General features: G+C 38.5%; 1 long non-coding RNA gene across 1 annotated transcript in view; it reads left to right on the forward strand.

The window, feature by feature from the left end:
• Nucleotides 1-2297: 2297 nt before the first annotated feature.
• LOC148733809 (uncharacterized) overlaps nt 2298-6528 on the forward strand; it is a 5228-nt gene continuing 997 nt past the window's right edge. Inside the window, exon 1 of the long non-coding RNA XR_016000689.1 lies at nt 2298-2517. This is a non-coding gene — a long non-coding RNA (uncharacterized LOC148733809). The remainder of the gene's footprint in view (nt 2518-6528) is intronic.

Raw genomic sequence — 6528 nt, forward strand, 5'->3', positions numbered from 1 at the left:
TCTCTTATTTTCCTCTCTTCGTTTTCTAGATTTTAATGTTCTGGCTGTTATTGTTCATTATTTCTGTCTCGAATTAAAAACATTATACCCACATTCTTTTTAGCTTCTTCAAATTTTGGAATGCGCTCTGCGGAATATGCTCCAAAAGGTTCTGTTGAAGGTCTCTGACGAGAGAGCCCTGTCACGTGTATGAGTCAAAAAGCCATGCAACGTTGAAGTCTGTGAGTCAAAACAGAACTATGACTAAAAATTTATTCAGACATGGTTCTAGCAGATTTTACTGCCTTACATTCTCTCAAGTATTGTGACGCGAGTGATATAGAGGTAGCGAAGGGGTTAGGGAGAGATGGAGTTCTACCAAAAAAGGTAGATTTTTTGGATGCTTCATACATCCAAACGCCTTTCCCTCCCGATGCTAACAATATGCCACGATTAACCCATCACGTATACTTCTTGAAGGAGATTTGTTCACATGCTTTTTCAGAATTTTGAACCTGAGCTGACCCATTTTCAATCGTATTCCTTACTCCGAAGAAAACCTCAGCTCAAGCTGTCAACTGAGGATGAAAAGGATTATTGTGAGTGATGTCCTCAGTTTTACAGTTTTCAAGCATAAAATTACGCTATTCATCGAAACATTACAACATATACTCCGCCCTCTCAGCTATGCAACCAAATGATTGCTTCTTATGTTACTGTGTGATGTGTGACACGAAAATATTCTATGCCTCAGAAATTAGACAACTATGTACAATCAAACAACAACAAACATATGAAACATATGTGTGAACTGCGGTTATGAGACGTATATGAGCACGATCCTTCGCAGTAAAGCACTATTTGAGCAATAGTGAAAATCAGACCTGAAAAAAATTTCAGGCCTGTACGGGATTCGAACCACTGACCTCTGCGATACTAGTGCAGCGCTCTACCAATTGAGCTAACAAGCCAACTGGGAGCAGGCCATCAAATTAATTCGACATAAACCCGTAGATGATAAATCAAACAACAACAAACACATGAAACATATGTGTGAACTGCGGTTATGAGACGTATATGAGCACGATCCTTCGCAGTAAAGCACTATTTGAGCAATAGTGAAAATCAGACCTGAAAAAAATTTCAGGCCTGTACGGGATTCGAACCACTGACCTCTGCGATACTAGTTTTCAGGTCTTAATTGTTAGGTTACCCCAAGCCTACTTCATCCCTGACTGCAATATGTAAATGAAAGAAGGAAGGGTTATCCAAACAACAGCTGCAGAAGCAGAAAGAACAGCATCGGGACGTTTCCCTCTCTCTTGAAACTAGTCCAAATGACCTGATTAACTGGGCAATTATTGTGCATTAATGGAATTCAGTTTACGTTTGTAATTACATTTTGCTTAACCAGCACATAATCAGCACAACTACAGGGTTTCATTGCCATTTCTTTCAGGTTATAACTTAAATCTGAAAAATCTGAATATTAAATACAATTCTTAAAGTTTGGTGGATATATAGTTGCACACCCGTAACGACCAGTCAGGAAGAACACATCCAAGAGCTTCTACGGCTGAAGAGGCGCGGATATTTTCGAATGTTTGAGCTTTTTCGGGATTTTACCAGAGCGAATTCATATAACCCGTTCGCTGCACGTATACGTGTAGTGCTTATGAACATACTTACCTTTATTCAGATTTTTGTGACTTTACAGACGAAAATCCTAACCTTTTATAGCACTGGTTGATTGAATAAAAGTTCCCAACTATGCTTAATTGTTCTTCGCATTTGCCTATAACGAATGGTTCATTTGCATATAGCGAAAGGGTCATACGAATTTGCAATGTTGAAAACTGAAAGTAACTCGAAATCCTAAAATTAATAAGTCTCTTGGGAAATTTAGACTCTTGATTTATTTACAAGCTTATTAACAGCCGCTGGTTTTCATGATTGTACCAAATAGACAAATATAGCAATTTATAGTTTTCGTCTCGTTAGTAATAAAAAAATGAAAGACAAACGTTTTGAACAAAGTTCGTTCCACATGACATGACCATCGTAAGAAAACAATGATCGAAAGTGATTGCACATAGACAAACAAAAGAAACTGAAAAGAAAGGTTTCTGGGGCTTTTCCCTCTCAGCTGAAAGCAAAGACAAAGGAATTAGCGTTTCAGCTGATATATCGTGTAAACGAGAGTTCATTCTGCATGACCTGGCCCTTGTAAGAAAATAACAATGGAAAGTGATTGCAGGTATACAAACAAGACACTGAAAAAGACAGTTTCCTAGGGTTTTTCCCTCTAAGCTGAAGGAAAGAACAAAGGCTGTGAGGTTTCAGGTGTTTCATCGTGCGATATAGTACGTAAAAGCGCATTAGAAATCAATGGATATGGTTTATTGTTCACCAGTACCCACCAGGGTATACATCATCTTTTAAAATAAATTGGCAGTTATAACCGAATTGTTTAGACCGTTTACACTTGACCACGATTCATTCATCATATTTCCGGCAAGCGAGTTTCTCTTACACCAGGTAGGTAATCTGCTGTTATGCCAAGTCATCTGGAAAATGTGAACAGTGTTCACATCCAAGATGACTTTTTAAGACGAGGGAACAAGTTTTAAAACATCTCGCAGGAGATATTTCGAAGAGATTTCCGTATAATCCTATAACAATCAGAAACAAAGCCGTAATCCCAAAAAGTATTCTGTTGTTTTGCCTCTGCTTTCTTTTATCCAAGAAATGTATGCATAATGAGGTCTGGGGTTAAACGGAAATGTTTCCGATATTTCTTAAAAACTCTATTCATGATCATGAAGTAATATACCTTTGAATGCCAAATGAGACCATGCTAGGATGCCAAATCCAACTAACATTCCGACCTACTATAATTGTTGAGTTTTACGTTATAATTTTACATCACATAATGGGGAAAAGAGATAAAGCTACCGATGGATATTTAGCTAATTGAACACAAGAAACAATATTTCATAGGATGTATCAGAATCTTTGTGCTTTCAATGCGATGATCAAACGTAACTCCTTTTGACGCATGACGCATAATCTTACTTTTAATAGCTACAAGTTCTGTGATTATCATACGTTTGAATTTGATTTGACACTGAACAACGATTTACCACGTAAATGTCATTGAATCCGCAGCAGCTCTTAGGTTTGTTCTCTTTAGGTGTCAATGCTTCGTTTCGTCGTTTCAGAAAACGGTCGGATAATTAGGTCACCTGGTAAAGTCGGCGAGATATTCGATAACATCGTTCTTTTCATGCTCAGATAAGCAAGATGAACAATATGGTACAAGTTTGTGTGTGGAATTGTCTAAAACTTTAAATATGATATCAATTTAAGATAAAGAACAACGTCAAAAACTTCGAACGATATGTAAGTTTTCCAACTCAGTGAAGCGAAGAAGCAAGTCGACTCGAGTAAGACCGAATAAGTGTTTACAGAAGTCATGAAATTGTTATGAGGACTTTAAACAAGAGAACCAAGTATTCAACCAACAGACCAATGGATATAATAAGCAAGTGAATACCGAAACAATAAGTTGAATTTATAGATGAAACAGGTTTTTTTGTTTTAAAACACATTTCTATCTAGAGGTTTTCAAACATTTCTATCTAAAGCACGGAAGTTATAATTAGCTATAACAGTCTAGGCGTAAACTAAAGAGTTATAACGGGTACGAAGTGTCATGTTTGAAAAATAAAGAGGAAAGTAGAAAAGGAAAAAAAGAAAAACGGACCGATCTCAGCATTGCCACCATTTAAGATATATTTCTATCCATTTAGAGAGCTTGGCACTACGGTTCAGAAAAAAAAAAAAAAAAAAATGAAAGAGAGCTGGAAGGAAAATTGTATGACGATTTCGCGAGAAGATCGCTATGCTTGCTAGGAAAAAACTTCGAGGGACTATCAAAAGACCTTTTAAAGTCATGATATCAAGCTTAATATAGACCAGAAAGGTCAATTAATCATTCATTAATCTTATATTTTTCGTTTTGGTTCATGATTTGTTTTGTTTATTTATTTCGAGGATGGAATTTTTTGTTCTCAGGTATCAAAAGCACTCCTCTGTTAGCATGGCTTCCTCGTGTCTGCGTCTGATAGTCGCCGCCCTCCTATTCTGTGTGACTGTCGCTAATAAGGTGAAAGTAAACAATATTAAGTACTGCGCTAAGTAAAACGTTCTGAAACACGGAAAGAGCAGTGACAAATTCTACTTCAACACTGTTTGTGCTACATAATTATGAAGCTTTAAGACGCAAAAATTGTTCTGGTGCACTGTAGCTCTGCCTAATGTGTCTAAATAAGGTTTCTGATTACTAAAAGTTAAATATGTAGTTTTATACAACTTATTTTGTTTGTAGTAAATGGCTTAAACCCGGGGGTAACATGTGAAGGTGTAGTCTGATCGTCCGGGTGAGTGTAGTCCTGAGAAGGACTGTTGTCGGTGGTAGTGACTGATGTTTCGACAATCTGTGCGGAAGTCATCATCAGAGTCAATTGAATGATTGTTGTCAGTAAAATGTTCTTATTCCAGTTCGTGTGAAATGATCGGTTCGTTTTGCCGTGATGTTATTGGCTGTAAGACTCAAGTGACGTAAGTCGGTCGTGATTGGTCTGTTTCGATCTGTCTGTAAAGTTAGGTCGTTCTTTTTCGGTCGTTTGTGATGTTTATGTTGTGAATGAGTCGTTTGTATGGAGCGGGTAGTTGTTGACATCTGTTTAGGGGAGTCTGTTCTAAGTTAGTAAACCAGCTTTCCAGAGTCAGTCGTTGAAAATAGTCAATACTGTAGGTTAGGAATTGCGTATAGTCCCAGTCAATGTTGTGGTTGGTAAGTCGATGATTCTCAGCAATGTAATTGCTGACATCACCTTTCCTCGTCGCTCGTCTGTGTTCGGTCAGTCTTGCTGTGAGTTTTCTGCCAGTCTCACCGATGTAGGAGGCTTGACAGTCGGAACAATAGATCTTATAAATCGTTCTCTGTCTGTTCCTCGGTTCGTCTTTGTCTTTAACGTTGGTTAGTAACTGACGTAGTGTGGTGATGGGTTTGTGGGCGACGCGGACATTGAAGGGTAGTAAGATGCGCGATATGTTTTCAGACATGCCTTTTATGTACGGTATGGTTGCTGTAGTCGTAGGGTTTGCGGTGTCGTTAGTTTCGGTAGTGGTAGTGGGTCGGTGAGTGTTTCGTCGGATGAAGTCGTTGTTGTAGTTGTTCTTCGTAAAAACACGGTGAAGGTATTTGTTCTCGTCGGATAAGCTGTTTGTCTAGTCGCATACTAGTTGTGCGCGTCGTGTTAGAGTTCTGATAGTTGCGGCTTTGTGTGATGTAGGGTTGTAGGATGACTCGTCTAGGAATCTGTCGGTGTGTGTCGGTTTCCTGTAAACTGTCGTCCGTAATGAGTTGTCGTTGTGGCTTACCAGGTAGTCTAGAAAAGGAAGCTTTAGGTTTGATATTTCAACAACAACAACAATTTCAAACTTGAAAACTCTGACAGAACTTCAAGTAGAGTCGAAGACCGTGTACTCTTGATTGCTGTCATAACTCCACCACCAACTCTACCAAAACGGTCACATCTATAAATGTTATACGCAGTAGGCAATATCTTGTGATCCACGATTGACTCGTTTAGCCATGTTTCAGTGAGGCAAATAACATCGAGGTCTTGTCCATAAACGATACCTTGTAGAACCCCAAGCTTCCATTCAAAAGACGAACCCTCCACAATTTGAAAAGCTTTTAAACTTCTCACGTTTTGAATAAAGCAGCTTAAAGGATTTGGCAAAACGTCGCCACAGCGCAGAAGGATCAGTCTTTCAACAGAAGTTGCCAAGTAGAGGCCGCCATGCTTGACAATTTTGACGATCGGTCTGTGAAGTTTAGTTGATCCTTCTCTTACTACGACGCAGTCTCTACAAAATTTAGGACGAAACTGAGGTTTGATTATGTCATGAGACCAGATTGATGACTTAAAAGAGAAAAGGCTACCAAACACAAGCTCAATAAGCAGATAGAAAAAGGACGCTTAACAAACACTCTCAATGACAATTTTTAATCAATGACAATTTCAAAAATAAGAACAGAATAATTGATTTCCTTAAATTTCAAAGTTTGGTTATTGATTGGTGATTATTGCCTTTAGTGATGACGTTCAATCTGCGCACGATCAACAACTCACTCCGCCCTAAGTAAGTCCGTATTTGTGCACAATCCTTGCAGTAAAGAGCACTATTTAACCAATAGTGGTTATCAGACGTGAAAAAATTCAAACCTGTACGGGATTCGAACCACTGACCTCTGCGATACTGGTGCAGCGCTCTACCAATTGAGCTAACAAGCCAACTGGGAGCAGTTCATCAAATTAGTCCGACATAAACCCGTAAGATAATAAATCGAACACATCGAATATATGAAATTCATATATCTGAACTGCGGTTATAGAAACGTATTTGTACACGATCCTCGCGGTAAAGAGTACTACTTAAGCAATAGTGAAAATCAGACCTGATGGTCCTTTGTAG

This window comes from Stylophora pistillata, chromosome 4, assembly GCF_964205215.1.
Source record: "Stylophora pistillata chromosome 4, jaStyPist1.2, whole genome shotgun sequence".
NCBI lineage: Eukaryota > Metazoa > Cnidaria > Anthozoa > Scleractinia > Pocilloporidae > Stylophora > Stylophora pistillata.